At 41.3% G+C, this 21,986-nt stretch overlaps 10 non-coding genes across 10 annotated transcripts; 3 read left to right on the forward strand and 7 right to left on the reverse strand.

Moving 5' to 3' along the window:
• Window positions 1-9,101: 9,101 nt before the first annotated feature.
• Window positions 9,102-9,175, forward strand: trnat-ugu (transfer RNA threonine (anticodon UGU)). Its single transcript has one exon. It is a non-coding gene; the product is annotated as a tRNA-Thr (tRNA).
• A 1,017-nt stretch (window positions 9,176-10,192) lies between these two features.
• Window positions 10,193-10,303, reverse strand: trnal-caa (transfer RNA leucine (anticodon CAA)). The gene is made up of 2 exons: window positions 10,266-10,303; window positions 10,193-10,238 (listed from the first exon to the last, which is right to left on the reverse strand). It is a non-coding gene; the product is annotated as a tRNA-Leu (tRNA).
• Window positions 10,304-12,152: 1,849 nt separating this feature from the next.
• Window positions 12,153-12,224, reverse strand: trnad-guc (transfer RNA aspartic acid (anticodon GUC)). Its single transcript has one exon. It is a non-coding gene; the product is annotated as a tRNA-Asp (tRNA).
• A 968-nt stretch (window positions 12,225-13,192) lies between these two features.
• Window positions 13,193-13,265, forward strand: trnak-cuu (transfer RNA lysine (anticodon CUU)). The gene has a single exon. It is a non-coding gene; the product is annotated as a tRNA-Lys (tRNA).
• Window positions 13,266-13,884: 619 nt separating this feature from the next.
• Window positions 13,885-13,956, reverse strand: trnaa-ugc (transfer RNA alanine (anticodon UGC)). Its single transcript has one exon. It is a non-coding gene; the product is annotated as a tRNA-Ala (tRNA).
• Window positions 13,957-14,302: 346 nt separating this feature from the next.
• Window positions 14,303-14,384, reverse strand: trnas-cga (transfer RNA serine (anticodon CGA)). The gene has a single exon. It is a non-coding gene; the product is annotated as a tRNA-Ser (tRNA).
• A 1,129-nt stretch (window positions 14,385-15,513) lies between these two features.
• On the reverse strand, window positions 15,514-15,586 carry trnar-ccu (transfer RNA arginine (anticodon CCU)). Its single transcript has one exon. It is a non-coding gene; the product is annotated as a tRNA-Arg (tRNA).
• A 332-nt stretch (window positions 15,587-15,918) lies between these two features.
• trnar-ucg (transfer RNA arginine (anticodon UCG)) lies at window positions 15,919-15,991 on the forward strand. The gene has a single exon. It is a non-coding gene; the product is annotated as a tRNA-Arg (tRNA).
• An 811-nt stretch (window positions 15,992-16,802) lies between these two features.
• Window positions 16,803-16,874, reverse strand: trnaa-ugc (transfer RNA alanine (anticodon UGC)). The gene has a single exon. It is a non-coding gene; the product is annotated as a tRNA-Ala (tRNA).
• Window positions 16,875-20,330: 3,456 nt separating this feature from the next.
• On the reverse strand, window positions 20,331-20,413 carry trnal-cag (transfer RNA leucine (anticodon CAG)). Its single transcript has one exon. It is a non-coding gene; the product is annotated as a tRNA-Leu (tRNA).
• Window positions 20,414-21,986: the final 1,573 nt, after the last annotated feature.

Consider the following 21,986-nt stretch of genomic DNA (forward strand, 5'->3'; position numbering starts at 1 on the left):
ATATAGTGTAATAGAAGAGGAAAATTTCCTTCTGAAATCTAGTGGTGTTGAAGAGAAGAGTCACAATCATTAGAAACACTCAAATATAACAAGCATTTTAAATTGTATTTAAGCACACTATTAAAACTAAGTATATGATTTACTTTACATCACTGTTCCTACAATTACTAAAGCACACTCATTATTTTTGCTCAGTTCCACAACCAGGTAAAACATATATATTCTACAAAGAAAAATTTGTTTCATAATCAAAAGTAAACTTTTGTCTCCACAGTAGACCTTAAATATTAAAGTATACTTTATATTCTGATACAATATAACATCTCAAAATAAACTGACCCTGCATTGTCGAATGACTGAGCACCAGTGTTTTCTCAGTATGAAATATGCTGGAGATGAAATACCAAGCCAACACTGAACATAAGGAGCGCTGTCAGTTAGGTAACAGTTTCCTAGCACGTATTTAGCTTCAGTGTGAATTACTCAGATTAATGTTCACTATTGTTGACACGGCAGAAACATCAAACCTGGAAGTAATATAGCAAATAAGACTGATAGGTAGCTGCTGCTAATTAGATGTAGTTATTTTCCCATTGGCTTCAATACAATCAGACTTATTTTACAACCAGTGGAGTCAGTTTGACATTGGCTTAACTTTTCACTCTTAGTAGTCTGATCTGATTCTCTTCATCATCACCGGCACATTAGCTCTCTCACATCTCATTAACATGGAATAATTACCAAAGTAAGCCACCTTTATGTTTGACAGCAGCTCTACATTTGGTATTTGATTTGTAATCCCAAATGTGTTACATTTAATCACAAAAGCTGTATTTGTTTTCAAATCCAGTGCAACTGTACTGATAGAAAGTTGATTATCTTGGTGAAAAATAGAAAATAAATAAATTATTTAGTTTATAATACAAACCCTGATACTGCATGTCTGAGAAATCAGACATATTGGTGAAGATTAGTCTGTTATTGTCAGCGATAATTATTGATGTTGATCTTTTAAAGACAAAGACGCCTCAGTCATTATCTGAGCTGTCAGACCAGTTCTGTCACCTCATACTGAAGATCAGTGCTTTGTTGATTCCATTAATACAACTGATCCTTAAATTGTCCTTTAACTGCAAAAGAAACTATTATTTTTACATATCTAATCATACGTTAAAGCTGCTCCAACCTGTTTTAGAAGCAGTCTGTGCCAGAGGAATCCTCGGTTTGTTGTTGTACTGCTGCACCAACACACCTAATGTCCTCTTTAAAAGGACTGGAGTGTAGCTAAACCAGTGTACAGACTGAGGTCCAATGATGTCCAATCTTGGACAGCCTGCTGGGTTAACTGGATTATTTCCCAGTTGTCTCAGAGTAATTATGTTCTGCACTGTGAACGGTCAATTTGCTCAGCCATTAAATGGCAAAAGGACAAGTCACATTCTCAGAAATTCAGAATCAAAGGATAAACAAAAATATCTGTGTGACATCAAAACAATTCTAACCTGTAGAGGAAACGTAGTCAGGGCCAGAGGAACATGAGATCATATGATATAGTTTGACTATTCGTTCCCCAGCTCATACAAATTATGGGCTAAATTTCAGCTTTGTCAGACATTTAAAATGGGTAAAATATAATGGATATGAGACTCATGAGTTAAAATAATACAAAAGGGTAACTGGAGGTCTGTCCAACACGTTAACTGTCTCTTAAGGTAAGACAGGTTTCAAAATAAGGCTGAGGACTCTCTGGCAGAGATAAAAACCGTTTGTTCCTAAAATTAAATTACACATCAACACCATGAGTGCAACCAGCAGACTAGTATTGTTTAATACTTTCGAAACTAAAACGGTGATGTTGGGAAATTTCAATTATGCCTTAAAAATTTACAGCAACTTCCTCAGTGAACTTTCAGCAGGTGTTGCTAATAACATGTACACTTATTTTCCCCCATACACTTCAATACAATCTAATTTATTTTACAACCAGTGGAGTCCGTTTGACATTGGTTTAACTTTTCATACTTAGTACAGTCTGATCAGTAATGACGGTCATTAGATATTTACAGATTTGATCAGATTCTCTCCATCATTACAGGACACAGTTCTCTCATGTGTCATGAACATGGAAGAAACAATTACCAAAGCAAACGATCATGTCTTTCAGCTGCTCTACCATTTGGTATTTATTGATTTGTAACCCCAAATGCTGCATTTATCACATAAAAGTTGCATTTGTTTTCAAATCTGTATTGATAGGAAATGTATTATCTTGGTGAGATTAAATAATAAATTTGTTTTACTATCCAAACCCTGATACTGTGTTTCTGAGAAATCACACACGGTTTCTGGGAAGACAAGTCTTTGTTATTGTCAGAGATAATTTATGATGTTGATTATTTAAAGAACAAAGACAACATATGTGAGCTGTCAGACCAGTTCTGTCATTAAAATGTCAAAAGTTGGCACACCCTGTGGTGTTAATGTATGAGGAAAAAACGAGGACAAAAGAAAGTCAATTCACAAGATCAGTGCTCCGTTGATGCTATTTATGGGCATAAATAGAACTGATCCTCAAATCATTGTCCTTTAACTCCAAGAGAAACTAATAATATTTGTACACATCTGAAAGCAGCCAATCAGCATCCAGAAAAGTTCTCCTGTCCAGTCAAACAGTGAAACAACACAATGTGATCACAGTGATCCTGTTCACACATTTACAGATTCTCACCTGCTGAACTCACTTCAGGGAGACTTTCTGACACTTTCCAGCTTCATGTGAAGAGAAGAAGCTGCTTGTTCTCCCTCATCAGTCCTGGTGTCTGTTTGAGCTGAGGAAAAGTTACATCCTCATAACTTCAGAGTCCAAAGTATGAAACATTAAAACCGCTCCAACCTGTTTTTGGTTTGTTGTTGTACTGCTGCTGTTTGTCAGCGAGGTGTTACGGGTCACTAAAATAGGACCCCGATGGAGAAACAGATCCGGTAAAACCGAGTCCAACAGAAATAGTCCGGTAGGGATACAAAAGTCCAACAAAAAGAGGAAACACAGACTGAGCTCGACTTTCTGAAAAACTAACAAAGTAACAACAGAGAGAGAGAACAAAAGGCGAGACTGAACAAACAGGGAACCAAGAGAGGCTGACTGAGAGACACCGGAGAACATGAAGGAAACAGAGAAAAGACACGATAATAATAATAATAATAATAACAAAAAAACACAAATAAAAACAGTGAACGAGAGCAGCTGGAACAAGAAGAAGAGGTAGGATTCTCCGGCACTGAAGAGAAGTCCGAGGAGGGAATCTATGTGGGCTGATTGGCGGGAAATGCAGGACAGGTGTGCCTCATTAGGAGAGAGGACACGCCCACTGGGACAGAACACAGGGGGGAGGGGCCGGGGGACACGTGACCTTAGCAACAAGGAAGCAGCTGACATACACAACCTTTATCATTCAGCCTGTTTCAGTCCACAGCTGTACTCTGCTGTTTTTGTTGGTTTACCTCTTCCACAAAACTTCAGGCTGCTCCAAAGGGAGACATGAAGACTGTGCAGAGAGACTGCTGTGTCCTTTTAATGGGACTTCAGTAGAGGAAGTTAGATGAGGATCCAGTCAGACGCAAATTTATCAAACACAAATCACCCGACTACAAGCTCGTAGCTCATTTGTAAAAAAAATTGCCTTTTAAACATTCAGTGCCTCCATTTTAAAGCATTAAACTCAAAGTCAGATCATTCTTGATAAAGAAATGAAGAAAGGAATAATTCAAAATACAAATGTTTTGGGTTTTTTTTTTGTTTGTTTTCACTTTGTAAAAAAAAATTAAAATTTATAAAACGGTGAAATGAACATTTTGATGTTAATTGAGCTTTATCAGTCAGACTGTATCATAATGATTCTGAACCGTCCACTTGCTTATTAAGGATAATTATAGTGATAATAGTTTTTTATTTTTCCATTATTTGGTACACTTTTGCCGCACAAAGTAAAAACGAATGTTAAACATTAATATATAATATATATATATGAATATATAAAATATGGTCTTTCATATTCCAAGGTACTGTGTGAACAGAAGAAAGCAAAGATGCAGATCACAAACAGTGTTCTACATTGCTCTGTGTGAGATTTGCATTTGCAGACCTTTTTTTGCATTGCTTAAGTTAGATGAGGATCCAGTCAGGTGCTGATCTATCAAACAAAAATTACCCGAGTACAAGCTCGCTGTTCATTTGTAAAAAAGTTTCCTTTTAAACATCCAGTGCCTGCATTTTAAAGCATTAATCTCAAAGTCAGGTCACCCTTCTAGAAAGGAACGCTTCAAAATACAAATGTTTTTGGGTGGTTTCTGTTTTCACTTTGTAAAAGAATTGTCAAGCCTCCTTTTTAACAGTGCAGCAAACAGCCAGCAAATCAATAAACAGCTAATACAGTCTGATTTAAACTGTAATTGTAGCTGTGCAGAGAGATGTCAGTGAAGAATGGGGAATCAAAAAGAGAAAATATTGTCATTTTTAACGTGGATGTGTGTTAATCATCATGTGTTGATTCAAACAGCCTCTGAAAAAAGGGAGAGTGGCTAAAATAGGATTTATTCCAGAGCTTTGCACTTCTGTGCTGTGCATCATACCGGCCTGCCCGGTGTGTGGCTGGTTCAGCCCGTGTTGTGCGGGGTGCTCCTGACAGGTCTGAGGTCTCTCAGGCATTCAGGCCTCGTTGGCGCAGTAGGCAGTGCGTCAGTCTCATAATCTGAAGGTCGTGAGTTAGAGCCTCACACGGGGCACAGCTTTAGTTAATAATGAGGAGTTAGTAGAAACTCAGTTCCTTTACATGACTTCTATGACATAGACAAGTATAAAGAATCACATAACAGGTGTTATCTCACTTTTCCAGTTTAAAGGCACAACAGCAGCATCCAGCTTCTCTGTCAGAGGTGTGAAGTTCTGTCTCCTCAGTATCTACAGATTTGTTCATTTCTCTCCACCTCAGAGGACCGGAAGTCAGCTCGGTCAGCTGATCAGCTGTGTGACCGTGAATCAACAGGAGACATTTTACAGCAAGTCTACGTCCTGTTCTCTACTTTTGGACTGAAACTTGACAAAACAGCGATTTTAAATAGTAAATGTTTTGCGTAGTGATCCACACAGAGGAAGGCAGAGAGCATCCAAAAATACTCGGACTGTCCACTTCATACCATCCTAGTGGATCAGAGAAACCACAGCGGTGGACTGTTCATCTATTTACCATGTAGGACGGAAAGATCCAGAAAATCATTCATTCCCACTTTACAAGATAGACTTTATTAATCCCTTGGGAGGTCTCCGTCAGGGAAATTGACAACTCCTGAACTGTTAGAAGAGAAGACACCAAACAGCAGAATTTTGAATAAAGTGTTTCTAATTCTGATCATCTCCGTTAGAGCTTTATTGTGTAATTCAGTGTGTGTGCAGTTTGGGACACATTCATAAAACAGGGCAGAACCAGCAGATGGAGCTGTTTGGATGTGTCTATCATATGATGATGAAATCTAAAGGCTCTCTGATCATCACATTGAGAAGTTCATCTGGTTTGTGATATTTCTTCATATGATAGTGAGGTAAAATGTGTTCAGTGGGATGTGTGTATATCCAGCAGGACTGACAGCTTCATGTGGGATTCTCACAGAGATGATTCAAACCTGATCACAGTGATCAGTATGGATATACAGTATGTTTGCTGTCAGTGGAGGAAACTCTCAGACAGGACTAATAGTCATGTTTGGGATGTTCCTGGATTTGAGTTGAATGAGTGTAAATTCTCCCTGATTTTAACACACGTTCACACATCCACCTCCATTCAGACATGGAGTTTACATATTGTTTGGAATTGGTTTGTAATGAAGATGATCAGTGTTTATAGCTCATAACCTGATCGCAGATCAATAATCAGCCATTGGAAGACGCTCTGAAACTTTCTTCTGCAGTCAGAACTCATCCACCTTCAGACTGGACATCTTCTGACTGTAGAACTGGAGCTTTTTATACATCTCACTGCAGCACAATAAAGTCCTCTGTGAGTATTGTGTGTCCCACAGTGTACATGACATCTGAGCAGCAATACTTCCACCTGCTGGAGATTTATTGTTACTACAGCTGTAAAATAAATCTATCAGAACATGAACTCAGTCTGTAGAATCCAGAAGATTAATGACACACTTTGTCCTGCTGTTATGGAATCAAATCCTACTTTAGGTTTTCTATATATTAAACTCATGAGCACTGTTGGGGATCAAACAGAAAAGGACAGAGGTGTGAAACAAGATTTTTCTTTTCTTTTAATTAACAGAAAAAATGTCACAACAAAGAACGATTTACATCATTCTGAAATATAACTCCAAAAAATGGACAAATACAGTCCCTGTTTAAGAAATGTTAACTAAGCATAAGGAGACTGAAGCTTAAACATTAATGAACAGAACATACTGACTCATAAATGGCACACTGTAATGTACAACATTTCCTGTAATAGAATATGCACAACTTGGGTCATGGGCTGATCAATCGTGCGCGATGTATAATGCCCAGCTCTGCTCTGGATCCAGCCTGTGTACAAAATCAGGTGAATGTGATGGCTGATGATGACTGAGCTCTTAGTGTAACACATCATGGATTCTAGGTCTCCCTCATGAATGCCTTTTATAGTGGAACTAAGAATGTTCACGTACATAAAAAAGAATGTTCTTGTATATAAAAAGAAAGAATGTTCGGGTACATAAAAAGGAAAGAATGTTCATGTCCATAAAAAAGAAAGAATGTTCACATACATAAAAAGGAAAGAATGTTCATGTCCATAAAAAAGAAAGAATGTTCACGTACATAAAAAGGAAAGAATGTTCATGTCCATAAAAAAGAAAGAATGTTCACATACATAAAAAGGAAAGAATGTTCATGTCCATAAAAAAGAAAGAATGTTCACGTACATAAAAAGGAAAGAATGTTCATGTATGTAAAACAAGAATGTTCATGTCAATAAAAAAAAAGAAAGAATGTTCGCGTACATAAAAAGGAAAGAATGTTGATGTCCATAAAAAAGAAAGAATGTTCACATACATAAAAAGGAAAGAATGTTCACGTACATAAAAAGGAAAGAATGTTCATGTATGTAAAACAAGAATGTTCATGTCAATAAAAAAAAAGAAAGAATGTTCGCGTACATAAAAAGGAAAGAATGTTCATGTCCATAAAAAAGAAAGAATGTTCACGTACATAAAAAGGAAAGAATGTTCATGTCCATAAAAAAAGAAAGAATGTTCAGGTACATAAAAAGGAAAGAATGTTGATGTCCATAAAAAAGAAAGAATGTTCGCATTAATAAAAAATAATGTTCTTATATATAAAAGGAAAGAATGTTCATGTCCATGAGAAAGAAAGAAAGAATCACTCTGCAGGTTACTGTCATATAAGAACCGCGCGCTGGCCGATTGTGCCGCTGAAGCCTGTGATGTGTTTCTGCTAACACACATCACAGCAGCACATCCAGCAGTTGAAGGTTCAGGTTTGAACCAGCTCGAGGAATCTACTTTCCTGTAGCTTACTTCCTGTGTTTAGTTCCAATGTTTACTGTGAGATCACTTCCCCCTGAATCCTGCGATTCACAGCTTCCACCAAATGGAGCCAAATAAGACACAAAACTTATTGTGATGTGAGTCTGAAGAGCTGCTGCCTTTGATACGTCACCTGATGATGTCATCTGATGATGTCACAGTACTCACAGAATGAAAGTCTTTCCTTTGAAGCTGCTTCGAAGAATTTCCAAAATCACATGTGATTCAGATGTAAACACAAAGGCTGCCCCACTGTCACCATTCAGAACAGCTGAGAAGATTATTGATCATTCATTGATTATTAATGATCAGCTCAGAACCAAACAGTGAAAGAGTTCTGCTCTCCAACACTCTGATCCCTCAATTACCGCTCCACATTATCCTGCTTAGTCACTCGTCACTCAGTCTTGTCTAACATGCTGATATTTCACGCTGACTGGTTGTGTGTCCAAAAGGCTTCAAAGACATCTTTCTGCCATTCTCTCCTCCAAACCTTTGGACACAGCATCCAGGTTTCTCATAATGTGACATGGGTGTCATTACTGCTGTGGAGGTGGTAGTTTGGCCAAGCGGTCCAAGGTGCTGCATGGGTTTGAATCCCATCCTCGTCGGTGTCACTTTAGTCTGTTGGCAAAATTATCCAAAATGTCTGACTTTAGGTCCATCGTGAATGATCTCTAAATGTGTTTGAAACCTGTTGAAGGTTAATTCAAAGGTTATCTGGATGTACTGCATCTGCTTTCAAAAACATTGTCAGATCTTTCAGTTTTTTCTACACAAGACTCTTTGGAGATACGGCAACAAGAGAAGGCCAAAATAAGGAGCTTACAACTCCAATACCAGTTAGTCAGAAAAATATGACGAGCCAAGTCCACTGTGACAAATAACAAAGGATTTTCCTTAGCATAAAATAAACTGTCACATTAATGTCCTGAATGTGCTGTGTGTAAATAATGAGGTTCATCAAAACAAAACGCCACACAAGTCAGAACGTGGGGTGGATGATGGAAACCATCCTCTGCTAAGGGGCGCCTCCGAAGAGACTGGAGCCTTAATCCAGCGCCTTGGACCGCTCGGCCACACTACCACTGGGTGGATGGCTAAATTAATGCTGACAAGAGAAAGAGGAGTGACAACATTTGTAAAGTTTGTACTATGTTTGGAGGAAGAAAATTTCATGATTTGGCAGGAGTCATGACTTTGTGGGATACTTAGGATGAGGTATCTTCAGCATACAATGAACATTAGTCCCTTTACTGGCGGTAACCCTTCAGATTATGAGAGTGACGTGCTGCCTGCTGCACCAACGAGGGCTGGAACCCAGAGTAAGTAAAAGAGGGAGATGGAGGAGAGCTGTCAGTGTTTCAGTATAAACATACATCATACAGCCCTGACCACTGTTGTATCCAGGCAGAGCTGACTTTAAAACAATACAAAAAGAAACTCCACCCCTTTATCATCCAACCCAACTGTAGCATGCACATTACAATTCCATCATCACATCCTACAGCTAAGAGAGCGGTGCTGTGGCTTAGCTGGTCAAAGCGCCTGTCTTGTAAACAGGAGATCCTGGGTTCAAATCCCAGCAATGCCCCATCGTTAATGTTAAGTATTGTTAAAAAAGAAGTGTGAGCAAAGTCCACGTGAAGCTCCTGTTGGCTATGAGAAGGGATTTAGAAGTGAAATATCCTCGAAGTACTTCATGAACCAACATCAAAATGCTGGAAACACTGTGCTGTCGGGTGGCGCTGGTGTGTGTGTGTGTTTGTGTGTATGTGAATTCATGCACAGGAGTGGCATTTGACACTCACGTCAGAGTGGGCTGTACAAACATAGGCATCACATTTGCAGCATCTCAGGCTTGTTTTGTTGTCTCTTTTCAGACCCAGATAGGCTTGGAGGTCTACCAGGTCCAACTCTCCAGATGAAACTGCAGAGAAACTTGCAGTACTGATGCTGAGCTGCTTAAAGTGTCTGTCTTATAAACAGGACATCCTGCATTCAAACCCCAGATGTGCTTCACTCTCAGTGGAGTTCCTGCTCATCACTTCCTGTATTACAGCTTTTGCTTGCAGTTTCTGGACAAAACAAAGTGGTTGCTGCTGTGTTGCGCAGATGGAAATTTGGTGATTGACCGCTTTTCATAGGAGACAAACTTTGGGAAGAGTCATGATGGTCAGGAACTGATATTGGCAACGTAACACTAACCCAGAGGTCGATGGATCGAAACCATCCTCTGCTATTTATACACACTACATGAGATTTTCAGCAGCAGTATGCCTTTCTTTGTTTGTGTACCAACAGCCTGAGCTCTGGTTCTGACTTTGTTTTGATGAACCTCATTATTTACACACAGCACATTCAGGACGATGGTGATTGACCCCGTGACATAAATAAGTTATCATGCACCTGCGGGGTGTACCAGGTAGGAGGTTCACTATCCAAAGTCTGTAGTATTTGAAGATGACATCATTACAATAGTAACAATGCCATACTGAAGCTGCACTAGCTGAAGAGGGAAGATCTTCAGTCTTCCACCGTATTCGCACTAGAGATGATTTTGCACCATCATCTTTGGAAGAGTTTGGTTCACGTATTTTACAAAAGACTTTGTCAGGAGTGGGATTTGAACCCACGTCTCCATTCAGAGACCAGAATGCCCTTTAGTGCAGGAAGGAGCTAACCTTGAGTCTGGCGCCTTAGACCACTCGGCCATCCTGACATACGGACCTAGCTGGCACTCTCTGATGAGGAAACTGGCTGAAACTGCCCAGGTGTGTTTGGACTGACCCCCTCGTTCAGTCTCTGGCATCTCCAACGTCGATAATGAAGCACAGGAAGTGCTTCCTGTGTTTCCTCTCTCCCTCCCTCACTCAAAAGAGTGTTAGACAAGATAACACTCTGATCTCTCAAGTATCCCCTCAGCGTAGTCATCCTACCAAATTACTAACTGAACACAAACATATATGTGATGACAAAACAACAGCCATTGAATGCTACTTAAAACCAAAAATCTCCTAGTGTTTTGCCCCCACCCCCATTTTTTAAACCACACTTCAAAACATCATAATGAAGTTACAGCAAAGCCCTGATCAAATACAGAAGGTCTAGACCAAACTCTTTATGAAATTATTTTGACTACTATTTTGAGAGCAGGAGGAGGGGATATACAATACATTAAGTTGAAGAGTCTGGGGTTCATAACGTCAAATGATAATGATGATATGATAAAGTCAACAGGTAAAAAATATATCTGAATTCCAGTAAGGCTGACTGCACATCTGAAGGCTCTGTGTTAAAATTCTGTTGGGATCAGTGCTGGTGCTCTCCAAGTTTGTAGGTCTACAAGGCCTTATGGTGACAGTTTAATTTTGTTAATGAACTTAATGAACTGTGTTAGAAGAAGACTCTGTGGTGCAATGGTAGCGTGTCTCACTCCAGATGAGAAGGCTGTGCACGTCAGGTTCAAATTATCTGGTAACTTGGGGATGTCCTCTCAATGTACCTACCATGAGCATGCCTCTTTCTGAAAGTTCTAGTGTTATGTCGCCAATATCTTCCCAAAGTTTGTCTCCTGTGAGAAGCTGTCAATCACCACATTTCCATCTGCTCAACACAGCAACAACCACTTTGTCTTGTCCAGAAACTGCAAGCAAAAGCTGTAATACAGGAAGTGATGAGCAGGAACTCCACTGAGAGTGAAGCACTGCTTCACTGCATGTAGCAGCCACCTGGGTAAAAACAGCAGCTGGTGTTTGCTCATGATGTCTCAGGGTGTTGTGTGGGTGTTTTTGAATGTCAGATCTTTGTAGTCCATAAAGAAAGGATGAATGAAAAGGAGCATTTCCTCCTGTTTGTCACGGCCTATTCTATTCATCCCTGTACTCTGATGTACAAGGATATATTTTGGATCTTAAAATACCCCCAATGTACGTGGCTGACCATCATGACTCTTACCAAAGTTTCTTTAGCTTAAAATAAACTGTCACATTAATGTCCTGAATGTGCTGTGTGTAAATAATGAGGTTAATAAAAAAAAAAACACACAACAAACGTTCCATCAGTAACCATCAAAGGAGATGCTGATTCTGTGATGTCACAAAAGTTCTAATGACATCACAGAGATCAAAGACTCCTCCCACTTTTTTGTCATGACCTCCACAGTAGAGTGCACTCTGTTAATGACAATCATGGTCCTGCCAGATTACCTTTGATTTTGGCCGACAGAAGCAACAACAAAACTGGAACGATATGGACTGAACTGGATTTGAAACCTTCACGGTCGGTGGTGAACATACAGCATAAATTTAGACACCTATCCAGTGGTAGTGTGGCCGAGCGGTCCATGGCGCTGGATTAAGGCTCCAGTCAATGAAAACTAATCAGCTAATTCGGGCATTTTTTGTCTCCCTGAGAACAAAAGCAGAGTGGCGCAGCGGAAGCGTGCTGGGCCCATAACCCAGAGGTTGATGGATCGAAACCATCCTCTTTATACACACTGAATGTCTCATCATTTAGCTGGAAGATGTCAGGAGTTTTATATTTATGTATTATAGAAAAGTTCACGTGCTCTCCCCATCAGGGAATCGAACCCCGGTCTTCCGCGTGACAGGCGGAGATACTGTCCACTATACTAACGAGGATCCCACATGTCCCCTGAGACATATGTGACCATCAAGGAGCTTTCACTGCTTTTGCTTTTGTGATGAAACCCCACAGACTTCAATACACTCTGACTTCATTTTCCAACCAGTGAAGCCCCCTGGTGGTCATTAGATAGACTGCAGGTGGAAGTCTCAGTTCTTTAAACCAGCACATCCACTTTTATAGAAAGTTTATGGTCCTAAACTTATCAGATACAACAATAACACAAAGTTACAATGATCAGTCCAGGGACATTTCTGTGCGTCTTTGTGCGCATGCGCTCATCCATTTGAAGTGAACGTGAGATAGTGTGACGTATGTATCTGTGTCGCGTGGGAGATCAATGAAAGACAGGAAATGCCTTTGATCTGTCTCGCTCTGTCTTGGTTTTTGTATTGGCTGTGGTTGCTTGAACACTCTGGCTTTATGTTGCTTCCCTTTCCCCGAGACAACTCCAGGGTGTAACAGATGTACAGATGTGGTGAGGACGGGTTACAGGTCTGTAGCGTAGGAGATCTATAGCGCTCATTGGATCGGTTCACAGCTTAGTGTGAAGCAGCAGGGACGAGGATCAACCTCGTCAAGGAGGTCAAGTATCTCAGGTCTTGTTCACAAGTGATGGAACTCTGTTGCTTTGGTTGAAGACAGATGGATGGATGCAGACAAGGTAAGTTCCATGACTGTGAATAATGTAGAGAAAAGACTAACCTTCCTCTGGTGAAAGCTAAACTGCAAGGGCGGTGAATCGAACCCGGGTCAGCTGCTTGGAAGGCAGCTATGCTTACCAATATACCACCATTGCAGGTGAAGGTGCAAAATCACAGTCCTTTTTAATGAAACTGGTTATGGGAACTCATGTGGCTGGATTTATGACCGAACATGAGCAACGTAGACAACGGCTTTTATTTTGAAATTATTTTTTTAGATTTTTTTTTTTTTTTTTTGAGGATGTTTTGTGTCTCTAGCAGCCCGGCTAGCTCAGTCGGTAGAGCATGAGACTCTTAATCTCAGGGTCGTGGGTTCGAGCCCCACGTTGGGCGATAAGCTTTTAGACCCAAAGTTACATTTCCAATATTCTGCCTCGTCTTTCAACCACAACCACATGAAATATTGTGAGGTTGAATGCTGCACGCTGACTGGTTGTGTGCCCAAATGGCTTCAAAGACATCTTTCTGCCATTCACTCCTCCAAACCTTTGGACACAGCTTTGAGCTGTCTCACAGGTGTCATTATTTCAGTGAAGATGTATGTATGGATGTATTCCCCCTGAATCCTGCGATTCACAGCTTCCACCAAATGGAGCCAAATAAGACAAAAAGTTATTGTGATGTGAGTCTGAAGAGCTGCTGCCTTTGATACATCACTTGATGATGTCACCTGATGATGTCACAGTACTCACAGAATGAAAGCCTTTCCTTTGAAGCTGCTACAAAGAATTTCCAAAATCACATGTGATTCAGATGTAAACACAAAGGCTGCCTCACTGTCACCATTCAGAACAGCGGAGAAGATTATTGATCATTAACAATCAGCTCAGAAACAAACAGTGTATCTGAAGCACAATACAGAGTTCTGCTCTCCAACACTCTGATGCCTCAATTACCGCTTCACTGGAGCTTGTGACATGTCCCTCCTGACAACGTGCTTCAATATCAATGCTGGAGATGCCGGGGATTGAACCCGGGGCCTCATACATGCAAAGCATGCACTTTAGCACTGAGCTACATCCCCTGCGTGGTGTGTTCGCTTTAGCAGTTTTAGCAGCATTAGCTAACCAGACAGCTTCTGAGCTCCTGCGACAGTTAAAACACCAATTTCCCTTCTCCGCAGCACAGCATGAGCCACAAAGTTACTGTTGCTTCACTTTACAAGATACAACAAATAACACAACCAGCCAACCTTACACCGCTCCATATCATAAGGGTTAGCTCTCCTGACGACTGCAAGGCAGTGCGAATGCTATGATGAGATCCGAACAACAGCACTCAGCTGTGTCATATTTTAAGGCTGTGCAGATTACAGAGATTCTCAAATATGCTTGGGAACATGTGAAACTTGGTCCATGAAAACAACTAAACGTTGTTGGCAGGATTTGAAACTGCGCGGGTAAACCCCAATGGATTTCGAGTCCATCACCTTAACCGCTCGGCCACAACAACCATGCACAGCAAAGCTCCCAGCACAGCTTCCAACTCTTTTTCCCAGAGTCCATCGAGGGAATTATACTGGAGATGACAAGCCTGGAGGGGAAGCGTGTGTTTGGGGACATCTGGAGAGAATTGGACCTGGTAGACCTCCAAACCTACCTGGGTCTGAAAAGGCTGACTGTGATGTTTCTCATTTCAGCCCAGCTGGTGTTGGTATTGTCTGTCACTGTAACTTTTGTTCACAGGGAGATGAAAAGTGCCTCACTTAGTGGATTGGTTTTCATTGACAAGAAACAAACTGGCAGTGGTGGGATTCGAACCCACGCCGCCAAAGAGACTATGGTGTAAGTAAGCGGCTGACCATCATCTAACCCTCCTACCAAACTTTGTCTCCTGTGAAAAGCAGTCAATCACTGATATCCCTTCTCCAGCATGAGCCACAAAACTACCATTGCTCTTGCTTCAGTTGCCAAGATACTGCAACTAACAACCAGACAGCAAACCTCACACAGCTCCATAGTGTAACAGTTAGCATCCCTATTGACTGAAAGGCAACAGATGGGCTCTTCAAGGATTTGAACCCGGGATTTCTCGCACCCTAAGCGAGAATCATACCCCTAGAGCAACAAGCCATGTGGACTGTGAAGGTTTACTTTCTGAATGGAATAAAATGAAATAAATCAAATTATATTATTTCAGTGTAATCACATGCACCTGAAATGTCTTTCTTTAGTCGCTTTTAGTTGCTTTAGGCGCTTCTTACAGCACAAAAATTCTTGGATACAATACATGGAGAGCACAAAATATAAAATACATTTGTCCCCAAAATCCACCTTACAGCAGTAGAGGTGAAAGGAAAAGCAGCTTCTGTCAGAGGTGAGATTTGAACCCACGCATCAAGGGGGAGAACGCAGAAAGCTAAACATGAGCACACACTGAATGTTCCTTTACATTATGAGACATGACTTCAGCTGGAAAATGTCAGGAGTTTTTCAAGCAGCAGTGATTTACAGGACACGACGAACATTGGATAGTGAACAGCTAGCTGTTGCTAAAAATCTGTTAGCAGAGGATGGTTTCGATCCATCGACCTCTGGGTTATGGGCCCAGCACACTTCCGCTGCGCCACTCTGCTGTAAACCACACCAGATGGGACTCGAACCCACAATCCCTGGTTTAGGAGGCCAGTGCCTTATCCATTAGGCCACTGGGGCACGTATGGTGGTTTCTAACACCACGTCATGGATTCAATACCCATACTGGGTACTGAAACTCTAATCTGTGAAAAACTTGTCACATGCCCAAACAAATTCCGCATGGCCAAATCACACACTGAATGGTCTGGAGCTCAGCTGCCTCATACACAGCTAACTGCAATGGTGAGAGTGCGGTGCTGGTAACACCAAGGTCATGGGTTCAATCCTGTAAGAAGATACCACCTTTCTTCAAATAGCTCAACCAGCTGCTCCAGGTGAGGCTTGAACTTACAACCTCAGCATCACTCTGCAGGTTACTGTCATATAAGAACCGATTGTCCCCTGCTTCTGACCACGTGGCCTAATGGATAAGGCGTCTGACTTCGGATCAGAAGACTGAGGGTTTGAGTCCCTTCGTGGTTGGGTAGTTTTGTGTAGGTGAACAGACTAAACTGTGTCCATTTTACAGAAATCAGTGAGGTTTTTCAGATCTCCTCCACAGAAGGTGGATCTGATCTCAGGTCATGGCCAACACTGACCTCTGCTGCTTGATGCTGCCTTCATCCTGATGAATGTTGAAGCAATGAAATATGACAAGAACAGACACTAAACTGACAACAGGACATTAAAACACACTCAGACCCCACATGGCCCAAAGGACAAGGTGTTTGACTTTGGATCAGAAGACCGAGGTAAAGATTTATGTTCACAGAGATCACAGAGAGTCTCTTGAACGGCTCTTTAATATGAATGATGGGAACCAAGTCACAGCCCCCCTCGCCATTTTTCTATTCGTGCCTCTGTGCCAGCAAATAAAATTTTGTGAAGGATAACAAACTCACAACCTCGGCATCACTCCGCAGGTTACTGTCTTATAAGTACCGCGCGCTAACCGATTGCGCCACTGGAGCCTGTGACTTGTTACTCCTGACACGTTCTGTGAAACAAACAGTAACACCCGAAACGGCTCAGTTGGGAGAATGTTGGACTGAAAATCTAAAGGTCCCTGTAAACAGCCCTTTTTTTATGTGGACATGCACAGAGCCTGCTGAGGAAAGCCTGGGTGGACAAACCAAGTTGATAACCACTATCGTGATACTCGTTATCTCTGGTTGGAGCTTTTAACTTTGTCAAGCCAGCTTACCCAAACAAAGCCCGGCTCTGTTGAGATACTCGTAAGATACTCCTCTGCTCTCATCGTAAAAATTGTCTAAGTTTTAAACAAGATAAGTTGTGGAGATGCCGGGGATTGAACCCAGGGCCTCATACATGCAAAGCATGCGCTCTCCCACTGAGCTACATCCCCTCCATAGTGTGGTAGTTTTAGCAGTCTTTTTATTTTTAAAAGAAGAGGAGGCGACAGCGATCCAGAAGTCTAATAATGTGAAAATGAAAAGTTTGGTGCTTTTAGTATTCCCATAAACCTTTTGTGACTTCTAACTTCCCCTGCACAGTGTTTTATCATGAAGTCTTTTTCAGTGTCCTTCTAATGTGCAAATAAATTAAACTAAAGCAGACAGCAACAAAAAGGGAGACACACAGAGACTGAACAGGCTGATCAGGAGAACAGGCTCTGTGGTCGGCCTGACTCTGACGGTTGTTTGCTTTCATGGACCAAGTTTCCCAGGTGGGGAGCTACAGAGCATGTTGGAGAATCTCTGTAATCTGCACAGCCTTAAAATATGACACAGCTGAGTGCTGTTGTTCGGACTCATCTAGCAGAGAGACAAACTGTACCACTTCAGGTCCATTCAGAGAACATGGCGGGCTGGGTGACACCATCACCAGAAATATGTAATATCTATAAAACCATAGGAGTACAAATGAACGGTACCAAAACGGTAACAAAGTTACCGTTAGTTAGTTAAAGTTAGTTAAAGAGTGGCCTTTTGCACAGGAAGTGCTTATCATGTGCTTATCATGTTGTAACCTACAGCTGATGAAAACCCAAAGGTAGTTTATTTCTACAACATCTGACTTTAGCAACAAGGAACTGCTGGGATTTAAACACAGGCTGCTTTAACGAGCCAACATACACAACCTTTATCTGCATTGAAATCATTCAACCTGTTAACGGCTCAAATCCACAGCACTCTACTCAGCTGTTTTTGCTGGATAGTATCTGGTTTGGTTTCACCTCTTCCACAAAACTTGATTAATGCTCCAAAGAGAGACATGACAACCATGCAGTTAATTTAGTTCAACAACCTTAACAACTTGATCAATGAGGCACTGCTGGAATTTGAACCCAGAATCTCCTGTTTACTAGACAGGCGCTTTGACAAACTAAGCCACAGCACCACACTGATAATACAGGATGTATTTTGGATCTTAAAAGACCCCCAATGTACGTGGCTGACAATTGTGACTCTTGCCAATGTTTCTTTAGCATATAATAAACTGTCACATTAATGTCCTGAATGTGCTGTGTGTAAATAATGAGATTCATCAAAACAAAGTCAGAACCAGAGCTCAGGCTGTTGGTACACAAACAAAGAAAGGCATACTTGTGGATTCACAAGATTATATCAGGATCTGACCTTTTCCTGTTCCATCAGTAACCATCAAAGGAGATGCTGATTCTGTGATGTCACAAAGGTTCAAATGACATCAAAGAGATCAAAGACTCCTCCCACTTTTTCTCATGACCTCCACAGTAGAGTGCACTCTGTTAATGAAGCTCAAAAGACAAACGTGGTCCTGCCAGATACCTTTGAGTTCTGCAGACAGAAGCAACAACAAAACTGGAACTATTTGGACTGAACTGGATTTGAAACCTTCACCTCCATCAGCTGTAGGTTACAACGATCAATATTATCGATATGACAGACAACATTCTCCATGTTTTCCTGTAGATCAGTGCTGCTGAAAAAGTTATGAGACATTCAGTGTGTTAGAATAGCAGAAGATGGTTTCGATCCGTAGACCTCTGGGTTATGGGCCCAGCATGCTTCCACCACAAATACAATAACCTAAACCTGCTTTTATTTTGAAATGATTGTGATTGTGTTACTCCTGACAAAATTTTTTGTGAACCAAAGTGAATGAAAAATCTGCATAAAATGGGAATATGAATTTTTAACAATAAAGGGGTTAGGACTGAAAACACTAAAGCCTGTGGCTCCCTGTGGTAGGAATGGACAGCAGTTGTTGGACTAAAGAAAACTCAGCTGTTACTGAATCCGCTGAGCACCAGCAGCTCCCTTCGATAGCTCAGTTGGTAGAGCGGAGGACTGTAGAGGCTTACAGCTGATCTCCTTAGGTTGCAAAATAAAATCCAATTTAGATTATTTTATTTGTATCTTTAGCTCAGACCGCTCGGCTACACCACCGCATGCACTGCGGCCTGGAACCCAGAGTAAGGAAAAGAGTGACACACATGTCAGTGTTAACATACATGATGCAGCCTAGACCACTGTTGTATCCAGGCAGAGCTGACTGCTGCTTTTCATGGAGAGCAGAGACCACTGCATGCAGAGCTACGATAGGCTATGTAATTATTTAAGATTGAACATCTTACATTACTGACATCTGACATTACTGTTTGATAAATTTGGTGACAACTGCACTTTGGGTCCATTTGGAGAACATGGACTGTTCTCAGATGAAGTCTGTGTGACTTCATCACCAGAAATTAAAATGTCTAACATCGATAAAACAAATAAGAATTTTTACAGCGCAAACAAACGGTACCATTTCGCGTCCATTCGGAGTGGATGCTCGCCATTTTTCATGCATTGGTGATATAGTGGTGAGCATAGCTGCCTTCCAAGCAGTTGACCCCGGTTCGATTCCTGGCCGTTGCAGTTTAACTTATAGCTTGAGATCCTGTAGATCTCAATGGTGCCCAACTGGTCTACAGACCAGGAGGAGGATGAAACCGTTCTATCTATTCAGCTACAGTCGGTCTGTTACAGTAGATACTCACACACATTGTTTAACATATTCTAAGAACAAGTCATGGACAGTGGTTGGCCTGTCCATCACCCTGGTAACTGGCCAGTTATATTCAGTTTACGCCAAGTTCATGGGTTCAAGCCCCATACTGGCCACATGCAACCTCTCAAAACTTGATTTCTTCCTCATTAAAGGTGTGTGTGTGTATACAAGTACAAATGCTAATAAAGATAAGTATATGCACCACAAAGGGCCTCTGATATAATAACACCGCTGCAGCCGCAAAGGAGAAACAGCATGAGAAGCATTTACTACTCAAGTCAACGTGTAAGTTTGGATGTACTCTTCAATTGATTTTACATTTACCTTTAAGAGATCGTAGTTTACAGTTATAAATATAAATGGGAATAAAATCTGATTTTCATTTCATCATCAAGAGGATGTCTCCACATGCACACTTGTTCTTGGTGTTTTCACGAATTGTTAAATAAAATACTATTTCATTCATCCAAGCATAATTAGTTGTTATGTAATATATATATTCTGTGTGGCTTAGTCTTAAAATTATAATGGTTGTGTGATCAACTCCTGCCTGAAATTTGCTTAAAAATTTGCCCATCAAAGTGAGTCCACAATACTCAAAGATCGCCTGATTAGATCGCACAGAGGCTCAAAATTTTCATTTCCTCATACGTGTGGAGTGGACAAAACCAGGTTGTTTCAATTTTCCAAGGACAGAATGGCAATATTTCGACATGTCAAAGGAATTCTGGTCTTTTAAAAGTTTGGACGGTCAAAAGTAGACCAAAAGAACTTTGTCCCCAAACACACCTTGCTGCCGTTGAGGTGAAAGAAAAGTGGTTTCTGTCAGAAGTGGGATTTGAACCCACGCCTCCAGGAGAGACTGCGACCTGAACGCAGCGCCTTAGACCGCTCGGCCATTCTGACGACAAAAGCTGCAACAATAGCCGAAAAATTTGCTGAAAAATTAGCCCATCAAGAGACAGAGACATGCAGAACTTTTCCTGTTGTAGCCTGCTATTCCAGCTGGAATTATCCTAAATATCTGCCTTTAAGGCCGTGAATGATTTCTAAATATCTTTGAAACCTGTTGATGGTGAACTCAGAGGTTGTTAAAGGGCCTTTTCCCAAAGCTTAGCTTGCATGCCAATACAGGGGAATTAGCTCAAATGGTAGAGCGCTCGCTTAGCATGTGAGAGGTAGAGGGATCGATGCCCACATTCTCTACAAGACTTTAAGTTGCACCAATGGCCACCATCACTTTGAGTTACCGATGTGGGATAGATCCTCACGACAGTTTTGTGCTTTGCTTTACCGTGTTGTTTCTCTGCAAGCCTTTGATGGAAGTTCAGTCCACAAAATGATTGTATCAAATCTTCATCAAGTTAGCTGCTAATAACACCACAGTCATGGATTTGTGAAGGGCATCGATCCAGCTACCTCTCATGCATGTCAAGGGCACGTTGGTCTAGGGGTATGATTCTTGGTTTGGGTGCGAGAGGTCCCGGGTTCAAATCCTGGACGAGCCCTTCACATAATGTGTCCAATAATCTGCACTCTGTTCAACTATTGTAAGTATAGTATTAGGCAGAATGTTAGGTATCTACAATTAAGGAAGGAAAGTCTGACACAAAGAAAAAAGGCAAGCTTGTGGGTTCACAAGATTATATCAGGATCTGACCTTTTCCTGTTCCATCAGTAACCATCAAAGGAGATGCTGATTCTGTGATGTCACAAAGGTTCTAATGACATCACAGAGATCAAAGACTCCTCCCATTTTTTTCTCATGACCTCCACAATAGAGTGCACTCTGTGAATGAAGCTCCACAGACAAACGTAGTGTGTCACTTCCTTGAAGCTTTGAATGATGTGTGAGTCTGAACAGCTGCTGCCTTTGATCCATGTAACAGTGTATCTTTCATCCAAAGTCACAACTTTGAGAAGTTAGACAATGTGAGACATGTGGCATTATTGCAGTGAAACAGCTGAAGTTATGTGGTAGTGTGGCCGAGCGGTCCAAGGTGCTGGATTTAGGTTCCAGTCTCTTCAGAGGCATGGGTTTGACTCCCACCACTGCCAGTTGTCCAAGCTGTGTGGTACAATCATGAAGAGTTTAGTTAAATCTAAAACTGTCATGAATGACAGATTTAAGGTCCAGAGTGCTCATGATGACACCATGGAACCACATGTAGCTGTGTGAAGTTTGATGTCTGTGTTACTTGAAGTATCCTGACAAGACACTTGTCACAGTGAAGACACCAGCTGAAGCTGTAACATAATCTTCGATCAGTGTCAACAGTGTGGCCTTTGTGTCCTTTTAATTAAATTTAGCGACTGTTCCTGGAGTTAATGGAGACTTTTGTGGAGGAACTGACAGGAAAGCGCACATCACTCTGCAGCTATCAACAGCAGATGCTGCAGTGAGCCCCGTCCCAAAGCCCTCACCTGTTCAGTCTATTTATGAAACATTTCAGAAGTCTCAGTCTGACCCCTGTGGTTC

Source organism: Echeneis naucrates, chromosome 2, assembly GCF_900963305.1.
Source record: "Echeneis naucrates chromosome 2, fEcheNa1.1, whole genome shotgun sequence".
In the NCBI taxonomy this organism is placed as follows: Eukaryota; Metazoa; Chordata; class Actinopteri; order Carangiformes; family Echeneidae; genus Echeneis; species Echeneis naucrates.